This window comes from Ranitomeya imitator, chromosome 5, assembly GCF_032444005.1.
Source record: "Ranitomeya imitator isolate aRanImi1 chromosome 5, aRanImi1.pri, whole genome shotgun sequence".
In the NCBI taxonomy this organism is placed as follows: Eukaryota; Metazoa; Chordata; class Amphibia; order Anura; family Dendrobatidae; genus Ranitomeya; species Ranitomeya imitator.
The window spans coordinates 94,268,667-94,292,698 of record NC_091286.1 but is presented as its reverse complement, the minus strand read 5'-3'; positions in this window follow the sequence as shown (position 1 = coordinate 94,292,698).

Sequence of the window (24,032 nt, the reverse complement as noted above, 5' to 3'; positions counted from 1 at the left end):
TGTCAGTGGCTGGATGAAAGATGCAAAAGTCTGTCTGGATCCCAGAAAGTCACTCAGCTTTTATGCACACACACTGATTACAAGCAAACAGGTCACAGATGAGGATGTTAAATTTAGTAGCCATTCATCCCCATTTGTGTCATCTTCTGTGCATGTTATCAGGCCAAAATCACCAGGGTATGTGAACTTTTGATCAGGGCCATTTGGCTGTTTTGGGTTGTCATTATGATTTAAAAAGAGATAACACAATAGTTTGACAATAAATGGCTTCACCCAACCACTAACCATGAGTGGAGAAAAAGTGTCATCATTCATATTCTCTGAAAAAAGGCCAAGAAAGCAAAAATTCTGCCGGGGTATGTAAACTTTTGAGCACAACTGTATCTACTTATCCCATGTGTATACACACGTGGTCAAAATTGTTGGTACCCCTTGTTTAATGACAGAAAAACCCACAATGGTCACAGAAATAACTTGAATCTGACAAAAGTAATAATAAATAAAAAATCTATGAAAATGGACAAATGAAAGTCAGACATTGCTTTACAACCATGCTTCCACAGAATAAAAAAATAAATAAATAAAACTCATGAAATAGACCTGGACAGAAATGATGGTAGCCCAGAAAATGTGACAAAAAGGACACCATAAAAGAGCTCTCCATATCCACCTTCTTGGATCCCTGGGACATATACTTCTTTTGATGGTGAGGTTAGTTCTAGTTACCCAAGAGTTTTTGAGCGGTGTTAGTTAAGGACAATTCATTAAAAACAAAGCGGGGAGGTAATAACGGAGGCATTTTAGGCTATGCTGCTGCTTGTGAACCCGGTAAATGTAGTCTGTATTCTGACTCATGGATATGTAGAACGTAGTGGTGCCTGGATAGACCCTTCTTTTTAGGCGCTTCCGTATTCACCTGTACTCACGTTCATACCGATTAATCAGACAGCTTAACTCAGCCACGATCTCATGTAAGAAGACTCCAGGAAAAGAGGGTTGCTTTAACTGAAATTCTTGTATTATGATGAAAGTAGCAGGTAAAAAGGAATATTCAACAGAGGACATGTAGTAGGATGCATACAGATGGAGGAATGATAACAAAATGGAGAATAAGGGCGTGAACAAACATACATCACAAGACTACAGTGAGAGAGTTGGGACAAAATACAGGGAAAGGCAAACTTCTGCCTAGAAAGAAGGAACGAACACAAGCAATGCAAATATTAAATGATTTCTCAAGTCGTGAGACATGACACTCCCCGTCTGAAGTCCTTGGATTTCACGATGTCCGTAATTCTTCGAAGTCGTTCGAAGCTGAAAAAGAAAAACAAGAGGAAAGAAAACATGCATGCAATAATAAACATCAAAGAATTTAAAGTCCAAACTCGTTGTTGTCGACCCGTAGATCAAACCGAAAGATATGTCCAAATATATTAAACCCATCTTCAGATTGGGGAAGCCGCAAACATGCCAACTCTTCCACCAACCCAGAATCCAATGGGAATGTTAACAGTTCAATCCAAAGGAAAATGTCAATATTCAATAAACTGGGAGACGAGGAGGAATGCTCCCCGCCGTGAGCAACGTCCAGGAGCATGTTCAGTTCATGTGATGTCCTCCTTTCGTAGAAGCAGCACGAGTTCAGTGACCGGGCGGAAGAAGGTTCGGGTAGAGCCCCCTTTTGTCACCTTAACTTCTACCTTACGAGTCTTTCCGCCCTCACTGGGTAGGACCTTGGCGATAAGTCCCATTGGCCAGTCATTGCGATGAGCCTCTTTGTCCTTTAAGAGAACGAGGTCTCCTTCTTGGAGATTGGGACTGGGCGTCTGCCATTTGTGACGGTTTTGAAGCAAGTGCAAATATTCAGTCTTCCAGCGATGCCAAAACACGTTAGCCAGATGTTGTACTCGCCTCCACTGACGTTTGTAAATGTCCTTGTTATCGAAATTCCCAGGCGGAACTGTAGCAGCTCCAGTCTTCTGTGTAAGAAGTGTAGCTGGAGTAAGGATCGTTGGAGCATCGGGGTCGGATGATACTGGAACCAAAGGTCTAGCATTTATTATGGCTGACACTTGGAAGGTAAAGGTGTCCCGTTTGATATCCCACAGTAGACCAAGGCTGCGCTGTGTTGCAGGAACATCAGAACCCAAGTCGAGGTCTTTTAGGTTTGTGGCATGGTCTTCAGATGGAAACGCGTTCATTACCTCTTGACTGTTAGAGATAATCTTGTGGAGTCTGAGGTTTGATGTGGATAGCATTTCCTGTGTCCTGGAGAGTAGGTCGATTGCATCTTCACTTGTGGGCAAGGACTTGAGCCCATCGTCCACGTAGAAGTTCTTCTCTACAAATTGCCGAGCATCGGATCCGTACTCTCTCTCACCTTCCTGGGCTGTCCGTCTCAGACCATAGATCGCCACAGCAGGTGAGGGACTATTGCCGAAGACATGGACCTTCATCCGGTAGTCTATGACCTGATTGTTGACATTGTTGTCTTTGTGCCATAGGAACCTAAGATAGTTTCTGTTGTCTTCTTTCACGATGAAGCAATGAAACATCTGCTGAATGTCGGCCATTATGGCGACAGGTTCTTGTCTGAAGCGGATCAATACTCCAAGGAGGCTGTTGTTCAGGTTGGGCCCAGTTAGGAGCAGGTTATTGAGAGAGAGGCCTTCAAACTGAGCACTGGAGTCAAACACCACTCTGATCTGATTAGGCTTGCGAGGGTGATAGACACCAAAGGATGGAAGATACCAACATTCTTCTCCCTCCCTCAGTGGTGGCGCAGGTTCGGCATGATCTCTGTCAAAGATGTTCTGCATAAAGTCAATGAAATGCTTCTCCATCTCTGGTTTCCTCTTTAGGGTACGCTTTAAGGATGAGAACCTTGCAGTTGCTTGCTGCAGGTTGTTCGGCAACCTCACTCTTGGGAAACGAAAGGGTAAAGGAGCTACCCAACTGTTGGAGTCATCTTGAGCAAATTCTTTATCCATAACCTTTATGAATTCTTTATCTTCCCTTGTGGGTGCCAACTTGTTGTCACTACTTGTAGAGTCGAACACTGATGACCCAAGGTTTTCATCCCAGGGCTGGTGCGTGTTCATGTTGTTGAAGGATTCCTGTTGCCACTTGGTGTTGCTCACTTTCTCTTTCACCCAGTAGTGATGTGGGCATGGTTGGAAATGGGTGCTGCGACCATTTGACAAGATGTGTGTTTTGTAAGAGGAGATGTTGTTAGGTCTCTTCATCTTGTGTATGCAAACATTGCCTACGATTACCCAGCCTAGATCTAAGCGTTGGGCAAATGGTGCATCGTGTGGTCCGTTAATTTGCTGACGTACCTTGTGCAGCCGGAGAATGTCTCTGCCCAGCAGAATCAGGATATCTGCATTGTTGTTGAGGGCTGGTATCTTGTTTGCTATCCTCTTGAGATGTTGATTATGAAGAGCAGCCTCTGGCGTTGGGATCTCTTCTCGATTGGATGGAATCTGGTTGCACTCGACCAGTGTAGGTAACGGTATCTCGACGGTGTTCTCGAGAGATGTCGCTGTAAGACCACTGGCCCTTCTCCCAGAAACCTCTGTAACACCACTGCAGGTACCTAAGGTGTAAGGGTAAGCATTTCCCTTTAAGTTAAACATATCAAAGAGTTCTTACCTTGCAAGTGATCGGTTGCTCTGATCATCCAGAAGGACATACACCTTCACGGCTTTCTCTGGGTGACCGTTGGGATACACGTTCACCAGGCAAATCTTCGCACAGGACTTGTCCCAGAGGTCTTCTCCGCAGACTTCTGTGCATGAAGAAGATATTGTGGTATGGCTTGCAGTTTGAGCTGCATCCTCCCCGCCATGGCTCGTGGTGGGGGAAGGAGTAAGTGTAGAGTCAGGACGGAATGGGTGGAGTGCTTGTACGTGGTCCTCACTGTCACACTCCATGCACTTAATTGTAGTTTTACAGTCTTTAGCAAGGTGTTCAGTAGAAGCACAACATCTGTAGCATACCCCGAACTTCTTTAGAAGCTCCTTATGTTCTTGGAGCGGTTTCTTCCTGAAGCCGATGCACTTTTTTAAGGGATGTGGCTTCTTGTGGATGGGACATTCACGATTTGGGTTCTCTATCTTTTCACCCTTGTTACTCTTGCCTGGGGCTGATGTTGGTAAGGGAAGAATATCCGTCTTCTTCACTGACACTGGATCCCTACGGTTTCTGTCATTCGAGCGTGCGCTGACGTACTTAGAAGGAGGTGAAGCTGGGCCACTGGATTCTTCGTAGGAAAAGCTTGGGTCGTTCTTACGCTCTGCCACGTCTTTTATAAACTCACAGAAGTAGGAGAATGGAGGAAATGACACTTGATGGTCTTTCTTGTATTTTGACCCTAGTGTAGTCCACTTTTCTTGTACATTGTACGGTAGCTTGGAGATAATGGGATTTACTCCACGAGCAGTGTCCAGGTAGCTGAGGCCAGGTAGGTGGGTGTCTGCCTTGGCCAGCTGGAGCTCTAACAGCAAGTCACTGAGCTCTAGGAACTGTGTACTGTCTTTGCTTGATATCTTTGGAAAACTCTGTAATCGCTTGAACAGTGCATCCTCTATGGCTTCTGGACTGCCAAAGTTTTTCTCTAGTCTTTCCCATGCAGCCATGAGACCAGCCATTGGATTACTGATATGTACGGACCTGAGTCTCTTGACACGCTCTGTGGATTGTGGTCCTAGCCATCTGATTAGCAGGTCCAGCTCTTCGGTAGCAGTGATGCCGAGGTCACTAGTTACGGTTCTAAAGGCATTTTTCCAACCTCTGTAATTTTCAGGTTGGTCGTCAAACCTTGTGAGACCGGTTTTAGTAAGTTCGCGGCGAATCATGTACCTTGCGAAGTCGGACATGTCTGTTCTTTCTGACTTAGGATGCACAAATGTAGGCTGAGCAGTGTTGTACATAGGGGTGGAGACGTCCTGGCCTTGAAACGTGGGTAAGTATGGAGTGGCATATGCATTTAGTCCAGCAACCGGTTTGGTGGGTATAGTCTCTGCTACATGCGGAGCTGGCACTGCGTGGTTGTTGAGAGTATAATGACCTGCCGGCATATTGGGTTGCGTGTAGATATTAGCCTGTGGAGTTTGGTGAGATGCGGGGTCTTGGCGCATACTGGAATACGAAGGAAGTTCAAGTTTGGGAGCATTGTACTGACCTTGAATGCAGGGTTCTGTAAGTGGATCGGCATCCTGGTGCCCTGGAGAAGCATGAACGCCATCAGGAATGTTAGTAATGATCTGCGGTTCGCCATTTTGGCTTAGCACGTAGTCTCTTGTCTGATCAATAGGGTCTTCTGCCTCCACTTCACACAAACTGATGCTGTCTCTTTGACTCCCACTGATAGCTCGCTCCAGGATCCTTAACTCTGCCATGGCTGTCGCATGCTCACATTCCTTCTCCAGAGCTTCCTTGCGTGCTGCATCCGCATCCATTTCTGCTCTCTTTTGTGCTGCGGCTGCATCCATTTCTGCTCTCCTTTGTGCTGTGGCTGCATCCATTTCTGCTCTCCTTTGCGCAAAGGCAGCTTGTATCTTAGACGTTTCAGCCTTAGCACGTGCTCTTATAAGCTGCTCGCTGAGAGTGGAATATTTTGATGAACTTGACCTAGATGAGCGTTTTGAGTGCTTGGACAATTTGGATGAGCGAGTTGATGCATCTGGTGTCCGTGCAATTTTAGCCTCTAACTTGGTTTTAATGTCACGTACGGTGCAGTCTCTTTCAGAATTAAGCTGCTGGAAACTTTGCAATTCGTTTAAAGTCTCTGGCAGATTCAGTTTTTTCAGGAGAATAATGTATTGGTCAGTCTTGTCCATATACATTTGGTATGCTGTGCATAATTGTTCTAGGGCTCCCTCAAGTGGTAACTCATGAGAAGCAGGCCTTGATACAGTGTCTATGTGACTCAGCACTTTCTCCCACAGTGAAGACACATCACTATACACGACACATTTTGCAGTCTCTAAATTCTCCATGACTTTCCATGTAGGTTTGACTGTACGTTTTCCCCTTTCACTAGCTGGTGGATGGGGATCTGGGTCTCTTTCCTGTGTTTGTAAGTCTGGTAGGGACATTGTATTCCTTGCTTCAGACATGATTTGATTGCAGGCAGGAAGAGTGGAGGATGAGGGATATACTTCTCCCTGTTTATCTGCAGTGTGTGCTTCTATGCACGCTGGGGTCTGGCTGGGAACTGGGTTACTATCTATCTGGGAAATGTCCTTTTCCACTGAGGTTCAGCACAGACCTTGAGTTACTGTCTCTGAAGGCAGGCTATTCCTTTTTACTATTCTAACTCATGGATATGTAGAACGTAGTGGTGCCTGGATAGACCCTTCTTTTTAGGCGCTTCCGTATTCACCTGTACTCACGTTCATACCGATTAATCAGACAGCTTAACTCAGCCACGATCTCATGTAAGAAGACTCCAGGAAAAGAGCGTTGCTTTAACTGAAATTCTTGTATTATGATGAAAGTAGCAGGTAAAAAGGAATATTCAACAGAGGACATGTAGTAGGATGCATACAGATGGAGGAATGATAACAAAATGGAGAATAAGGGCGGGAACAAACATACATCACAAGACTACAGTGAGAGAGTTGGGACAAAATACAGGGAAAGGCAAACTTCTGCCTAGAAAGAAGGAACGAACACAAGCAATGCAAATATTAAATGATTTCTCAAGTCGTGAGACATGACAGTCTGTATTGCAAATTCATGTTCTGCAGTTCTTTCCAGTGGGAGATCAGGGTCTATATGCAGCATTTAATGGGGCATTACCATATGACACCATTATTATAATCATTATAGAACAATTCCCCTTGAAATTGCAGTTTAATTCTGCACAGTCTGCTTCACAAGTAGGTACATATTGTACAATATTATAGTAATCCACATAGTAGTTACTTGCAGAGAACGCAGTCCTGGACCCGAGATCTTATACTTTATAATACAGGTGATTGCTATAAAGCTGCTTAGTCAAGAAAATGGTCAAATCCAAATATTCAAGCATCATATATAGACCATATTTTATGGCATAATTTGGGTTAGGATTGGTCATCCTTTTACCTTGGGACGGATAGTCACTGTTTAATCATTCTGCAACATGAAGCATTCAATGATTTATTATTGTGTGGGTGGGTCCCTGTAAGACATTACTCTTATTTAAATACTTTGTAAGAAACTGGGAACTTCAGGTAACAGAAGTAAGGATTGTATTTGTATAGCTAAAATATCATACAAAGCCAGTATAATAGGAATAGTTTTACTGCCCTCTGCTGGTGGCTTTGTAGAATACAGTGTGCTAGATACAATGCATCTTGTGATACTTTTTGTATAATGAATTTCAGAAAAATGTAATATTATATAATATGTCTTAAAAACTGAACTATATATATCCCTTACTAGGTTAGAAGCAGGTCACGAAGGCCGTGTTCACACCGTTTTGACATTTGACATGTTACACATCTGTTTTTACCTGTATTCCGTTTGTCTGTTCTTCAAAACAAAACATTGGGAAAGTTAAAACTGAACTGTAAACATAGCCCAAGAAATGTAGAACGTTTAGCTTTCTTACTATAGGGAAGACGTGATCAGATTTTTGGTGCTTGCACGGCATGGTCCCACCTGAACCGCTTCTACTTTACATCATGGCTAATACGCTCTTGTTAAAATTCGTTCTTTGACATTGCGGCATAACTGTAAATTTGATGTCAGCACTTGCTTATCTTAAGTCACAGCTTTTGTGATTCCTATTTCATTACGATTGACATCTGCCCGCGCATTTTAGAGCAGTTTTCACCTCCCCTAGTGCATAGGGAGAAATAAGTGCCAAATCGGCAGCAAAATCTGCTTTGATCACTTGCAGATGCGAATATGCTGTAGATATTTGCCGCTCAACTTACATCTTGTATTTCCTCTGGGATTCATAGGATAGAAGTAGACCCATTGCCATCACAGCCCAGCGTCATCTTATAAAAGGTGCTGGTACATTGTACCACTCCTAACCCCTTACCAGCCCTCTCAGTACATCGTTAGCCTTAAAGGAAACCTGCCAGTAGCATCAACCCTCTTTTGCTTCTATATGGGCATGTAGGTCATAGGAAGCTGAATACAATGATACCTTGATATCTGTAATCCACTTTTTTCTTATATTTATAGGAGCTGTTAAAATCTGTGGGCTGAGCACTGATCTCCCTGAGAATCTGCCTCCAGGGATTATCATAGATGAGAGGGAATAGTTACCAGTGTGAGACATGTAGAGCAGGAGAGCAGACTGTCAGTCATTACATGTCTCACACTGGTAACTCTTCCCTTTCATGTATAATAATCTCTGGAGGCAGATTCTCAGGAGATCAGTGTCCGGCCCATAGATCTTTCTGCTCATTTACATATAAGAAAAACGTGGATTTCTCTGAAATAAAACCTTATCAAAGTATCATTTTATCAGTTTCTTATGACCTACATGCCCATATAGATGAAACCAAAGAAAAGACAATGTGTGCCTATCCCCTAATGAAAATAAATATGTAAAAAAGAAAGTGCATGCATTTCTTTGCTTTTGTTTGTTTCCATGGCCAGTGTGCACATGCTTTTACATCATGCATGTTTTCAAGTCATACCCCGGCTCAGTTTTCTGGGTTTTTTTTTTCATGCCCATATACATGGAACAGAAGGGATGATCCTACTGACAGATTCCCTTTAAAGCCATTTCCTCATTGCTTGTCGTACACAGTAGCTGTGATTGTGGCGAGCGTGGGCCGTCTGCAGACCGTGCGGAGAATTCACACTTATGCAAATAATTATACAACATTTTCAGTGATTAGTTAAAAGGGCAATCCATGACTTTTCTTTAATTATAGTGCTTGCAATGGTTAAAAATAAATTAAACTTTACTCTCCCTGTTCCAGCCAATTAGGCGCGGTCGCGGAGAGTCGAACCAATGTTGGGTAAGTAAAGCTTATTTTGTCATTTTTAACCCTTTCAAGTCCTACTAATTAAAAGATGGAAACCCCCCTTAATCCTGCCATGTAGCCTAACTGACTAACTTTATATACCAACTGATGGACAGTTAGTGGATTAGCCCAACTAACGGATAGCAAAGATTTTTTCACGACTCTGAGAAAAAATATTAACAAGTTGGTCAATCTTAGGGTGGATTCACAAGCTGCAGAGTTTGTTGCAGATATTTCTACCACTCTTCTATTTGCGTGAATGGAACTTGCAGGAATCCATAGGCTTACCACAAAAACTACTCCTTTCAAATGAATTAATATTGAAAAAAACAGGATTTGATTAAGGGACTTCACACATTACCTGTATTATTTCCTGTAAGTCCACCACACATAGGAAATGGCTCCAAGGTCCATACTTTTCCATCACAGGTGATCCTTTATCACCTGTAAAATGTCTATAAATGCCGGATAACTTTTTTTCAGCGTGATTCACTAGATATTGCTAGTTTTTTAATTATGCAACATCTGTAAATGTTGTGATTTTTTGATTGCATGGTTCTTTCTCTTTATAAGACACAAAACAACAAAGGAGGATAAAGGGACTTTTAAAATAATAGTCTTGAACTACTATTTTCAACCACCAGGTGGCAAAAAGGAGCAGCAATTGTTGATGAGACGTGCAATAATATCCCAGGTTGCCAGCAAAGGGGACAGTCAGGGGGTCCTTCGAATATATTGTTTATGTTGTATAAGATGAACTAAGTGTTATACACAGAAAACTCAAGGAAGCTGCTTTTCTGTAGATTTCTCCAGTAGTGGCTGCGGCATTTGCAGAGGAACAAAATACTCAAGGCAATATATGGCTGCTTTCAAAAGAAGTTGTCCATGCTCCGTTTGTCACTCTACATTGTGCAGTTTAGGACAGTGTTATGGGGTTATGCTCGCCTTAAGACATTACTTCTTTGGGAGCATAGCTCCATAATTCTGCATCCCGTGAAGCATGCCACCATTTTTCTTGTCTGATTCTTACAGTAAAAAAAAAAGGCTCTGCTTGCTCCCATATAAAAGCTATAGAGATAAAAGACCAATATATTAGTCCATATAGGTACCTTTTTATAGTTGCAGGAAGATGTATTACACCCAGGCTCGGACTGGCCCATAGGGTAGCCGGGGAATCTCCCGGTGGGCCCATGTGTAGATCTGGGACCCCAACCCCACTGGCATAATTCACTTAATTCACTCTGTAAAGAAAAAGGCATGAATCCCATCATTCATTTACCAAACTACCCAGTTTATTATTGTATAGAGATACAGGTAAATTTGTGAACGAAGGTAGTATAATATTTGAAGGTGAAAAGTGGGCCCCCCAAAGTCAGTTACTGGTGGGCTTTTGTCACCCCAGTCCGACACTGATTACTCCCATGTATATGAGCAATTGAAGGAGTATTCTAGCAACAAATTGTCCGATATACAATGGGGAAGATAAGTACGGTATTTGATACACTGCCGATTTTGCAGGTTTTCCCACCTACATAGAATGGAGAGGTCTGTAATTTTTATCGTAGGTACACTTCACCTGTGAGAGACAAAATCTAAAAATAAAAACAGAAAATCATATTGTATGATTTTTACATAATTTGCATTTTATTGCATGAAATAAGTATTTCATCAACTCCCAACCAGCAAGATTTCCTACTCTCACATAGCTGTTAGTTTTTCTTTAGGAAGCTCTCATTACCTGTATTAATTTCACCTGTTTGAACTCATTACCTGTATAAAAGACACCTGTCCACCCACTCAATCACACTCCAACCTCTCCACCATGGCCAAGACCAAACTATCTAAAGACACCAGGGACAAAACTGTGGACCTGCACAAGGCTACGATGGACTACAGGACAATAGACAAGCAGCTTGGTGAGAAGGCAACAGTTGTTAGTACAATTATTAAGAAAAAACAAAAGCACCACAGGCAGTTTAAATATCCAAAATATCAAGAAATACTTTATTATCATAGAGATAGACCAACAGGTACATGGAAACAATGGGAACACACGTAAGAACGCGGCACGACAAGTGCCCAAAGAAAGCCGTGGACGGTATCCGTATAATATATAAGTTAATAGTGGTAAAAACAAAATATATCATGACGTGACCATATATACAGCCATGTTTGGCTACCCTGGTGGCAATTTAATGAAATACATAAAGCAGTATAGTACACACGCTAAAGTAGAGACATACCAGAGTATAGCGTCCGTCACCACGCCGTCCACCGCTGTCCCCGACGCGCGTTTCGGTTAAGAAACCTTCCTCAGGGGACGCCCCCTGAGGAAGGTTTCTTAACCGAAACGCGCGTCGGGGACAGCGGTGGACGGCGTGGTGACGGACGCTATACTCTGGTATGTCTCTACTTTAGCGTGTGTACTATACTGCTTTATGTATTTCATTAAATTGCCACCAGGGTAGCCAAACATGGCTGTATATATGGTCACGTCATGATATATTTTGTTTTTACCACTATTAACTTATATATTATACGGATACCGTCCACGGCTTTCTTTGGGCACTTGTCGTGCCGCGTTCTTACGTGTGTTCCCATTGTTTCCATGTACCTGTTGGTCTATCTCTATGATAATAAAGTATTTCTTGATATTTTGGATATTTAAACTGCCTGTGGTGCTTTTGTTTTTTCTTAGTGTATATTGCAGTTTGTCCTATTATGGTCCATATATATGATGGGGACTACTTTTTTGGCTCTAGTGTTTGGCCTTGTACTTTATTCCCTGTACATATAGGATGTCATCTTTGATGTATTTATTACAATTATTAGAAAATGGAAGAAACACAAGATGACTGTCAATCTTCCTCGGACTGGGGCTCCATGCAGGATCTCGTCTCATGGGGAAAGAATGATTCTGAGAAAGATCAGACATCAGTCCAGAACTACATGGGAGAACCTGGTCAATGACCTGAAGAGAGCTGGGACCACAGTCTTACACATTACCATTAGTAACAAACTATGCTGTTATATATTAAAATCCTGCAGGGCACGCAAGGTCCTCCTGCTCACACCAGCACTTTTCCAGGACTGTTTGAAGTTTGCCAAAGACCATCTGGATGATCTAGAGGAGGTATGGGAGAAGGTCATGTGGTCAGATGAGACCAAAATAGAATTTTTTGGTGTCAACTCCACTCGCCATGTTTGGAGGAAGAAGGATGAGCACAACCCCAAGAACACTGTCCCAACCGTGAAGCATGGTGGGGGAAACATGATACTTTGGGGGGTGCTTTTCTGCAAATGGGACAGGACGACTGCACAGTATTGAAGGGAGAATTGAACAGGTCATGTATTGTGAGATTTTGGCCATCAACCTCCTTCCCTCATTAAGAGCATTGAAGATGGGTTGTGGCTGGGTCTTCCAGCATGACAATGACCCAAAACACACAGCCAAGGCAACTAAGGAGTGGCTCCGTAAGAAGCATTTCAAGGTCCAGGAGTGGCCTAGCCAGTCTCCAGACCTGAACCCAATAGAAATTCTTTAGAGGGAGCTGAAACTCAATGTTGCCCAGCGACAGCCCCAAAACCTTGAAGATCTGGAGAAGATCTGTATGGAGGAGTGGGTCCAAATTCCCTGCTGCAGTGTGTGCAAACTTGGTCAAGAAGTACAGGAAACGTCTGACCTCTGTAATTGCAAACAAAGGTTTCTGAACTAAATATTAAGTTCTGTTTTTCTATTGTATCAAATACTTATTTCATGCAATAAAATGCAAAACAAGTATGTGAAAATCATACAATGTGATTTTCAGGTTTTTATTACCGTATTTAATATTTGGAGATTCTATCTCTCACAGTTGAAGTGTATCTATGATAAAAATTACAGACCTCCATTCTTTGTAGGTGGGGGAAACTTGCAAAATGGGCAGCGTATCAAATACTTATTTTCCCCACTGTGCTTTATGCACCATGTCCTCAGTGTTTTTTCATAATCTCTGCTTGCTGTCATTCATTAGGAACAGGATTTTATTCACCGTTTGTAAGAAAGTAGCACAGATCTTGAAAACTATAAGGAATTAGTAAAATACGTATATTGGAAAGTTATAAAACTTTTCATTACATAATGAATATTACTTATTTGCAGATGTAATAATAATAATCTTTGAACTCTTATGAATCGCTGCCAAGGGCCAGGCATCATAAAAGAGCATTTACAGAGCAATATACTCAAGAGAATAGCTGCGGTGTATTGTCCCAGAGAACAAATGATCGCAGGTTAAAGTTCCCTAGTGGGCCTACGTATAGTACAAACAATAAAAGGCAGCACGGTGGCGCAGTGGTTAGCACTGCAGCCTTGCAGCGCTGGGGTCCTGGGTTCTAATCCCACCTTGGACAACATCTGCAAAGAGTTTGTATGTTCTCTCCGTGTTTGCGTGGGTTTCCTCCGGGTACTCCGGTTTCCTCCCACATGCCAAAGACATACTGATAGGGAATTTAGATTGTGAGCCCAATCGGGGACAGTGATGATAATGTGTGCAAACTGTAAAGCGCTGCGGAATATGTTAGCGCTATATAAAAATAAAGATTAAAAAAAAAAAAAAAAAATTAAAAAGAACAAAAATCTGAAAAATTCAAATCACTGCTTTCTGATTTGTTAACTAAAAACAACAGCAACAAAAGTATTCTATTACAGTCCCAGGCTACTATATATTATGTTATCTATCCAACACAGTGAATTCTCAAAATGAATAAAAAAAATGCCAGAAATATATTTTTCTTTGTCACTTCGCCTCCCAACAGAAACGGAATAAAAGATGATCAAAACGTTGTCTAGTAGGGAGCCAATAAAATAAAAACTACAACTTAAAGAATTAAAGAACATGTCAATAATATTAAAAAAAAACAATTATTGGGCCATCCTTTACCCAATCATTATAAGGAGGCCCATAATGGTAAATTAGACAGCACCTTGTTTTGGGGAATAGAACAAGTAAAGCAGCACTGGAGGGGTGGGAATATTTTGCACCAATTGTCCAGTGGAAATCCGCGCTGGACATGCCGACTGAATACTTTAAAGCCTGCAGGACTCAATGGCGACATAGAACCTTTTACCTTCATGAATTTTTTGGATGATAGTTACAGCACAGGGGTTAACAGTAACTTGAAGCGATACTTATACATACCGTACTTACCAGGTCCAGAGGAGATGCAATTCTCTAAGGAGGAAGGACATTACTTTTGAAATGTGTAGGATCATTAACTCCTTTCTGCTCCATGGACTTTCCGTAGTTGGTGATGGCACGGTATTGCAGCAGCACTTCACATATAAAGGTGGGAACGCCAATATTATTGTTGTAAAACTTTTTTAAGTCTGGAAAAAAACACTCAGAATATCTGGCATCTGCCTAGTCCTCATTCCCGTGTAATTAAATTTACTATGGAAACTGCCCCTTATACACTTATCATTCAGAATTTTAAAATAGATTTAAAGGAAATATATTTATAGTGGTTATCCGGGACTATTTGATTTTTTTTTACTATGCACCTAAGAACTAAAAAAAAAACGAAAATCTATTAGGAGCACATTTCTATTGCAGTGGGTTTTAGCCATTGCACTGATGAGGAGCCAACACTCCCAAACACGTCTCTGCAAACTGAGTTTTTAGTTTGGCTTTTTATTCTAAGTCACTTGCGAAGGTGCTTTAATATTATTGACTTATAGGTGGCACTAGAGGTCCACGTTACTTCCTCTGAAGACGCGATCTGTATATTTATATTCCCAGGGAAGCATTACATGGCTGATAAGTCTTCCTACGTGCAGAAGGAAAAACGTTACCTATTAAGAATGATTGGGTGGTGTCACTACATGGCATAAGGCTTCATTCAGATGTTGCACGAAAAACCCCAAACAAACCAATTTTCATCAGTGTTTTAGATCAGTGTTTGGTCCGTGGGTAATTTTTCTCATTGAGTTTCTCATTTGCAAAAAAATAAATAAATTGCAAAACGTCTCCTATATATTACAATGTTAAAAACAGACAGTACTTGGTATCCATGTGCTGTGCTTGATTTTCACAAACCTATGGATTTATATAAAAAAGGCGAAAGCTGCCATGATTTTTTGCAGAAACATTGTCCTCGAAAAAACATGGCTATATGAACAGCCCCTTCGCCTATACAGGGCTATTGTTCTATCTAAAACACGTATAGAACATATGTACGTAGCGGCTGTCAGAATGAGGCCTAACAATATCCAATCAGAAATGACCCTGTAAGGGGTTGTCTTTGATAAGAAAACCCTAATAACCCCTTCTTGACTGGGTGATTTTTGATTTTGGGGTTTCTTGATTTTTCCTCCATTTCTTCCGAGAGCCATAACTTTTTTTGTTTTTTCCATCCACATAGCTGCATGAGAGTTTGGAGTTTTTTCTTCACTGGACGAATTGTAGTTTTTAATGTCACCATGGATTTTACCAGTCAGTGAACTTGAAAATGTGAAAAAAAAAATCCAAATCCAGTGAAACTGCAACAAAAACAGAATTCTGCAATTATTTTTTGGCCTATGTCTTTATGGCATTCACTTGGTAGTAAAAGTGACTTTGGAATATGATTCTCCAGGTCTCTACAATTACAACACTATCCAAACCTGTATGTTTTTTCCCTTTTTTTTTAAATTTGGAAATTTCATTCGTTTGACTATTTTCCGCGACCCATAACATTTTTACCTTCATGTCCTTGGAACTGTGTGAGCCGCTCTACTTACATGGCACACTGATGCTTTTTATTGGTGTTGTTTTGGGGGCTGACAGAACATGTTGATCACTTATTTGGTGTTTTGGCAGAGTTGAGTTACTGTCAAACTGCAATCCCGGCCTTTCACATTTTTTTTTCTCTTTAAGGCATTTGCTGACTAGGTTGCTCCGGCTCATTCAGACAAGTGTATTATACAGAAGTGTGTTCTCCAAGAAAAACAGCAGGCAGCACACTGACCAATGTAATTCAATCAGACCGTGCAGACGACAGTTGTTTTCATATGAGCCAAACGTCCATGTGATAGAGATCGCAGCATACACTATTCCCTTCTGTATCTCTTCTGAAACGCATCTATTCAAGTCTATGTGTATGCAAAATAAATCGGATCCCGTATGGATCATCCGTATTGCATCTGACTGTTACGGATACAAGGGAACCTGTCATGTAAAAAACGCAATTATCCTGCAGATATGGGGTTAATTCTGACACTGTGCATCACCCGCACTGAGACCCCCGCTGCCGGGAGGAACTAAACCTTATTCCTCCTGGCAGTGTTCGTCTTTCAGCCATAGAGGATGGCCAGCACGGCTTTGGTCACCACTGTGTGGCCTCCAGGTACACATGAATTGGCCAATTTATGCGCTAAGCATTCTCATTTTTTCATATTTCTAGTGCAGTAATGCAGTTCAATATTCATATTTCATGTTTGCAGATGGTGGCGCTACAGAGTGCTGCCTTATTTATTTGATTGTATATGAGTTGGTGACTCTAGGTAAGCACCTGTTCACACCTAGTCTATGTTCGGATGTGAGGGTCCGTTTTTTTTTAAAAATTGGTGAACGTTGGTGGACAGCCATTTTCAGGTCTCTCCAGAGATGCTCAAATGGGTTTGGGTCAAGGCTCTGGCTGGGCCAGTCAAGAATCGGCCAGAGTTGTCATAGACCATGTGATATTCCAGTTTTTCTTTTTTATCAAATTTGCAAAAATTTCTACATTTCTGTTTTTTTGTTCAGTCAAGATGGGGTGCAGAGTGTACATTAGTGAGAAAAAAATGAACTGTTTTGATTTTACCAAATGGCTGCAATGAAACAAAGAGTGAAAAAATGTAAAGGGGTCTGAATACTTTCGATACCCACTGTATGTTGGGCACAAGACCTGCAGCACATTGGCAGGATTTATATGCCCCGTATCAGTATACGGCCCTAAATTAAGATGTCCAAAGATGTCACCAACACACCCACTCACAATCTCACACAAACACACACATATACATACACTATGTACTGCACCAGTAGCCAATGATGAGGCAGTGACTCACAAAGTTCAAGCATAATAGTCTCTTTTATATTTTATCTTCACACAGAAAAGGTTCCAATCCACACAAATGCACATAACGTCAGTGTTCAGTTCACACCAGTTCATAACAGCATGCTTTAGATTGCAGTCACTACACACGCCAGTCCTCCTCTGACTAGTACCCTGGGTGTCCTGCACCACTGTATCACAGTCTCTACTCAAGCTATACACAGACCTTGACATCCTCCTGTCTGCAGCTGTGATACACGCAAGTCCTTCCTTCGGGCACAGGACAGTCTACCTCCATTTCACCTCCGGGCACAAGACCTGTCCACATCCGTGACCGGTCATCATGGACAGCAGCACCACTGTGTATGCTGTGGGTTGCCAGGCCTCACTCTGGCCCTGAGACTCCTCAGACTCAACTCTAAAACCTCTGTATACTACAGGGCTTTTAACAATTGTCAGAGCAATACAAAGAAAAGAAAAACCCCCGCACCGCTGCTATATAGTTAGATTCTAAAAATGCAACAACCCAAACTGATCAGAGAGCCAAATACCTTACGGGGTGCAGCTTCCAAAGTGCAATATAATAGTCCAACAAAAGAAGAAAAAAATGAAGTGCACTTACCCGTATATGCTGGTCACAATACTTTATTCGGACATAGTACAAAAAGTGCAGGGAGGGATGTGAAAAAAGCGGACAATGGCCGTTTTGTGCCTCAACGGGTGAGGACCCATTGAAGTGCTGAGGCACGAAACGGCCGTTGTCCGCTTTTTTCACATCCCTCCCTGCACTTTTTGTACTATGTCCGAATAAAGTATTGTGACCAGCATATACGGGTAAGAGCACTTCATTTTTTTCTTCTTTTGTTGGACTTTTAACAATTGTATTCACAGCTACACCTGCGACTACAATGCCCCCTCATGGCCTCACTACGCCTCTGTGCGCATCCTGCGGAGAAGAAACAGTGCCCCCTAGCTGTAACAAGGGTCACTGCCTCAAAACATCTAGACACTCAAACACTCACACACTCATACACTGATACACACATACGCAAATACTCACACAACCACACACATATACATACACACGCAAACACACACACACTCATACACTGATATACACACACACATAAACACTCACACACAAACTCAACAACACACATATACATACACATGTAGACACTTAAGCACTCACACACACACACACACACTCATATACTGGTATACACACCCACTCATACACAGATATACACTGACACATATACACATGCTCACCCACGCTCATACACAGACACACACGCTCTCATACACATACACACTCTCATACATACACACTTATACACAGACACACACACTCATACGCACATTTATACATATACACACATTCATATACACACACACTCATACACACATACACTCATACATATACACACATTCATACACACAATCATACATATCCATACACATACACACAATTATACATACACACATTCATACACATACATTCATACGCATACACACACATTTATACACATACACACATTCAAACATGAACACACACACTCTCTCTTACACACACACTCATACACACACATACACACACTCATACACACACATTCATACATATACACACACATATACACAGACATGCTCATACACACACACTCACACAAATGAACCCGTTCCCCTGGACAACATGTTGGCCTGTGCGACCCTTACCAGCTGTTTAATAGCTTTCTATGACTTATCCATTAATTGTCACTATAACCCATGGATGACGAATACATGTAAAAGTCACATAGCAGTGGCATCCATCACCCACAAGCTATAATGGCAGCGTTATTTAATGGCTCATGACATATCGTTAAATGAATATTCTATTTTATGGGTTATGGATGTCACAGTCAGGCTTCTGTACAGCCTCCATTTAACATATATGTTGGGAGCTTTTCCTGCTGTATACGGAGACACACACATATGTGAAGAGGTCTGTCTCTACAGTATATATCTGACGCCCTTTCTCCCTCTGTATATGTGTGTACACAGAGAGATACACATCATTTTGCCCTGATCTGAGTGAGGAATGATAATGATCTTCCAGCTGTGAAATCTGTGTTTGCTAACATTTATATACAGTACAGAAAAAGAAAAGAAACACTAACGCCGACTATAGCTGTAATTACACAGCAATCATCATCTCATCATTTCATCCACTAATTATCTTAATTGCTTGCCAAATTCGTTAATTTTTTTAATGTGCCTTCCGATGGCCGGTGACATAGTAGAATGCCGTGATTGTGGATCGGCTCGCCTCCTGATTCCGACTGTAGCATTCGTTAACGAGCTGTAATTATATTGAATCATTTCTTGTTTACAGCAGGTAAATGACGACTCTGCCGCAAATGCGGAACCTCGTATATCCGTGTCTAATTGTCTGCGAGTCAATATTGACACCACACAATCCCATCATCTCTCTCCCTTGTGCTTCCGCTCTGCGGCCAAACGATGGCAGTGTAGACCACAATATGGAGGCAGACAGGCCCATGTAGACACATTAAAGCGCCTATTACGTGCGCGGCTTCAATAACGAGCCGTATGAAATTCATCCACTATTATTTCTAAAGCTACTTATTCCAGCGCACAGTGCAAATATTAATTGATACATAGAGGTTGGCGGCGCTCACAAAGTGAGGACATGGATATTTTAGCTGTCTGTCTTTCCGCTTTTACATGTGGGTATGTTTTGCTTTCCACTTGTATGAAGCAAATGATACACTTCATCAAAGGAGAATATAGATCCCTAATCAGTTACCATTCATGCACCTGCAAGTAGAGAAGGAAATGGCTGGAAATGGAGCATGTAACTACACTTACCAGTGTGGGGAGGGGGGTTGTGTGCACGAATACAGTGTTAGAGATTGTGTTCAGCTTGCCAAATCATGTAAAGGATGGTTCTCAAATTATTAAAGTGGGGATACATATTAACGCGACTCTTGCAATCGAGAACTAAATGCTTTCCAAGTTTGCAATATTTTGAATTTTTGAACTTTAATTGTGAATTTAAGGTTGCATCGGGCAATGAAGAGAATTATATCATATACATTTATACCAGTATTAATAGACATAAATATTGATTTTTGTTTACTTAGAAGTAGTGTTGAGCGATACCTTCCGATATCGGAAAGTATCGGTATCGGTTTGGATCGGCCGATATTCAAAAAATATCGGATATCGCCGATACCGATACCCGATCCCAATGCAAGTCAATGGGACCAAAATATCGGAATTAAAATAAACCCTTTCTTTCCTTGTAGGTTCATTCTACATGAAGGAAAACAACTAAGAATAATGCCGGATGTATTTGGGGAGGTGGCGGAGACATTAAAGTCATAGAGGTTTATCCCAATCAAATAGAATAGCATGTTTTTTGTTTTTTTTTAAGACGTTCGGAGTGACAAAGATATTGACTATGTAAATTTTTTTTTTATTTTGTCAGATATTGATGTTTCACTATTCCACGCCCTTCCCCTTCTTTTTTTTCTTTTTTTTTTTCTTTTCCCACACTTTCATCTTCATCATCATCAGCATCTTTGACATCAACTTCTTCACCTTATTCATCTTCTTCTTCATCTTCTACCTATTTTTTTTTTTTTATTACATTCTTCATATTCATTTTATTCAACTATTATTATTCTTCTTATTCTACATATTCTTTTTATTCCACTGTTATTATTCTTCCTATTCTACTTCTTCATCATATTCTCATTTGTGACAGGCATTCCCGTAGTTGTTATCTATAAAAGTTTGAAGATTACACCTTCCGTTCTGCCAGTCACAAAAGTTACATTTGTCCGCGTTCAGTTTGGCCTGCAGCATCAGGCTTTATCCAGGGGCACCACGAGGAGGAACGGACTCACCCCCATACACTGCTTAGTCTTCTTCTGCATATAATTTAGATAATATCTTTTGCTCTGATATTAAGTCTTATGCTTAATGTTCTTCTGCTCTTTGTTCTGCAGCCTCTTGTTCTTCTGCTTCTCGGTCTTCCATGTTGTCGTCTCCAGGGTCGTCGTCTCCAGTGTCGTCATCTCCGCCGTCGTCGTCGTCGTCATCGGGGTGGTCTTCCGTGTCGTCGTCATCGTGGTGGTCTTCCGGGTCGTCGACGTTAGGGTCTTCAACTTGGAAATGTAGCAGAAGGTACAAGAAGGCTGAGAAAATGCCAAGAACCAGCTGATGGAACTGGAACTCGGATGGCTACCCGAAGGTTCAAGAGCCTATGGAACTACCGAGGACCAGCTGACGTTACTGGAACCCGGTTACTAAGCAGGAGGTACCCGTGCTAAAAAGCACTACCAAGGACCGCCTGACGTTGACGGAACTCGGATACCCAGAAGGAGGCACCTAAGCCAAAGGCTCTGCCCGGAACCAGCTGACGTTACTGGAACCAGGATGGGGAGCAGAAGGTACAAGAGCAAAAGACACTGCCGAGAACCAGCTGACGGTACTGGAACCCGGATGGGTAGCCGAAGGTCCAAGAGCCAATGGAACTACCGAGGACCAGCTGACGTTACTGGAACCCGGTTACTAAGCAGGAGGTACCCGTGCCTGAAAGCACTACCAAGGACCACCTGACGTTGGTGGAACTTGGATACCCAGAAGGAGGCACCTAAGCCAAAGGCTCTGCCCGGAACCAGCTGACGGTACTGGAACCAGGATGGGGAGCAGAAGGTACAAGAGCAAAAGACACTGCCGAGAACCAGCTGACGGTGCTGGAACCAGGTGGTGGACCCGAAGGCCCACAGGAGAGGAGAGAACAGCTAGGCCGCGAGGCAGCCGCAGTTACCGAACCCCAACAGTCCTACAGGGGGAGCTGGGCCTACTGGCACTACATAACCAGCCTTGACTACCAGTTCACGCAGCCCACATAGGAAGCTCCTAAACTGGAGGCACCCTGGAGTTGGCTAACTCGACCGCACCACGACGGGGCAAGCATAGGCGTCTCAGTGAAGTTGACACAACCCGGAAACAGCTGACGGTGCTGAAACCAGGCTTGGCACGAGGGAGTACCTGTGACAAGAACACTGCTGAGAACCAGCTGGCGGTGCTGGAACCCGGATGCGTTGCCCCAGTGTGCAAGAGCCAATGGCACGACCGAGGACCAGCTGACGGTGCTGGAACCCGGTTACTAAGCTGTAGGTGCCCGCGCTTAAAAGCACTACCAAGGACCGCCTGGCGTTGGCGGAACTCGGATACCCAGGAGGAGGCACCTAAGCCAAAGGCTCGGCCCGGAACCAGCTGACGGTGCTGGAACCAGGTGGTGGACCCGAAGGCCCACAGGAGAGGAGAGAACAGCTAGGCCGCGAGGCAGCCGCAGTTACCGAACCCCAACAGTCCTACAGGGGGAGCTGGGCCTACTGGCACTACAGAACCAGCCTTGACTACCAGTTCACGCAGCCCACATAGGAAGCTCCTAAACTGGAGGCACCCTGGAGTTGGCTAACCCGACCGCACCACGACGAGGCAAGCATAGGTGTCTCAGTGAGCTTGACACAACCCGGAAACAGCTGACGGTGCTGAAACCAGGCTTGGCACGAGGGAGTACCTGTGACAAAAACACTGCCGAGAACCAGCTGGCGGTGCTGGAACCCGGATGCGTTGCCCCAGTGTGCAAGAGCCAATGGCACGACCGAGGACCAGCTGACGGTGCTGGAACCCGGTTACTAAGCTGTAGGTGCCCGCGCTTAAAAGCACTACCAAGGACCGCCTGGCGTTGGCGGAACTCGGATACCCAGGAGGAGGCACCTAAGCCAAAGGCTCGGCCCGGAACCAGCTGACGGTGCTGGAACCAGGTGGTGGACCCCAAGGCCCACAGGAGAGGAGAGAACAGCTAGGCCGCGAGGCAGCCGCAGTTACCGAACCCCAACAGTCCTACAGGGGGAGCTGGGCCTACTGGCACTACAGAACCAGCCTTGACTACCAGTTCACGCAGCCCACATAGGAAGCTCCTAAACTGGAGGCACCCTGGAGTTGGCTAACCCGACCGCACCACGACGAGGCAAGCATAGGTGTCTCAGTGAGCTTGACACAACCCGGAAACAGCTGACGGTGCTGAAACCAGGCTTGGCACGAGGGAGTACCTGTGACAAAAACACTGCCGAGAACCAGCTGGCGGTGCTGGAACCCGGATGCGTTGCCCCAGTGTGCAAGAGCCAATGGCACGACCGAGGACCAGCTGACGGTGCTGGAACCCGGTTACTAAGCTGTAGGTGCCCGCGCTTAAAAGCACTACCAAGGACCGCCTGGCGTTGGCGGAACTCGGATACCCAGGAGGAGGCACCTAAGCCAAAGGCTCGGCCCGGAACCAGCTGACGGTGCTGGAACCAGGTGGTGGACCCCAAGGCCCACAGGAGAGGAGAGAACAGCTAGGCCGCGAGGCAGCCGCAGTTACCGAACCCCAACAGTCCTACAGGGGGAGCTGGGCCTACTGGCACTACAGAACCAGCCTTGACTACCAGTTCACGCAGCCCACATAGGAAGCTCCTAAACTGGAGGCACCCTGGAGTTGGCTAACCCGACCGCACCACGACGAGGCAAGCATAGGTGTCTCAGTGAGCTTGACACAACCCGGAAACAGCTGACGGTGCTGAAACCAGGCTTGGCATGAGGGAGTACCTGTGACAAAAACACTGCCGAGAACCAGCTGGCGGTGCTGGAACCCGGATGCGTTGCCCCAGTGTGCAAGAGCCAATGGCACGACCGAGGACCAGCTGACGGTGCTGGAACCCGGTTACTAAGCTGTAGGTGCCCGCGCTTAAAAGCACTACCAAGGACCGCCTGGCGTTGGCGGAACTCGGATACCCAGGAGGAGGCACCTAAGCCAAAGGCTCGGCCCGGAACCAGCTGACGGTGCTGGAACCAGGTGGTGGACCCCAAGGCCCACAGGAGAGGAGAGAACAGCTAGGCCGCGAGGCAGCCGCAGTTACCGAACCCCAACAGTCC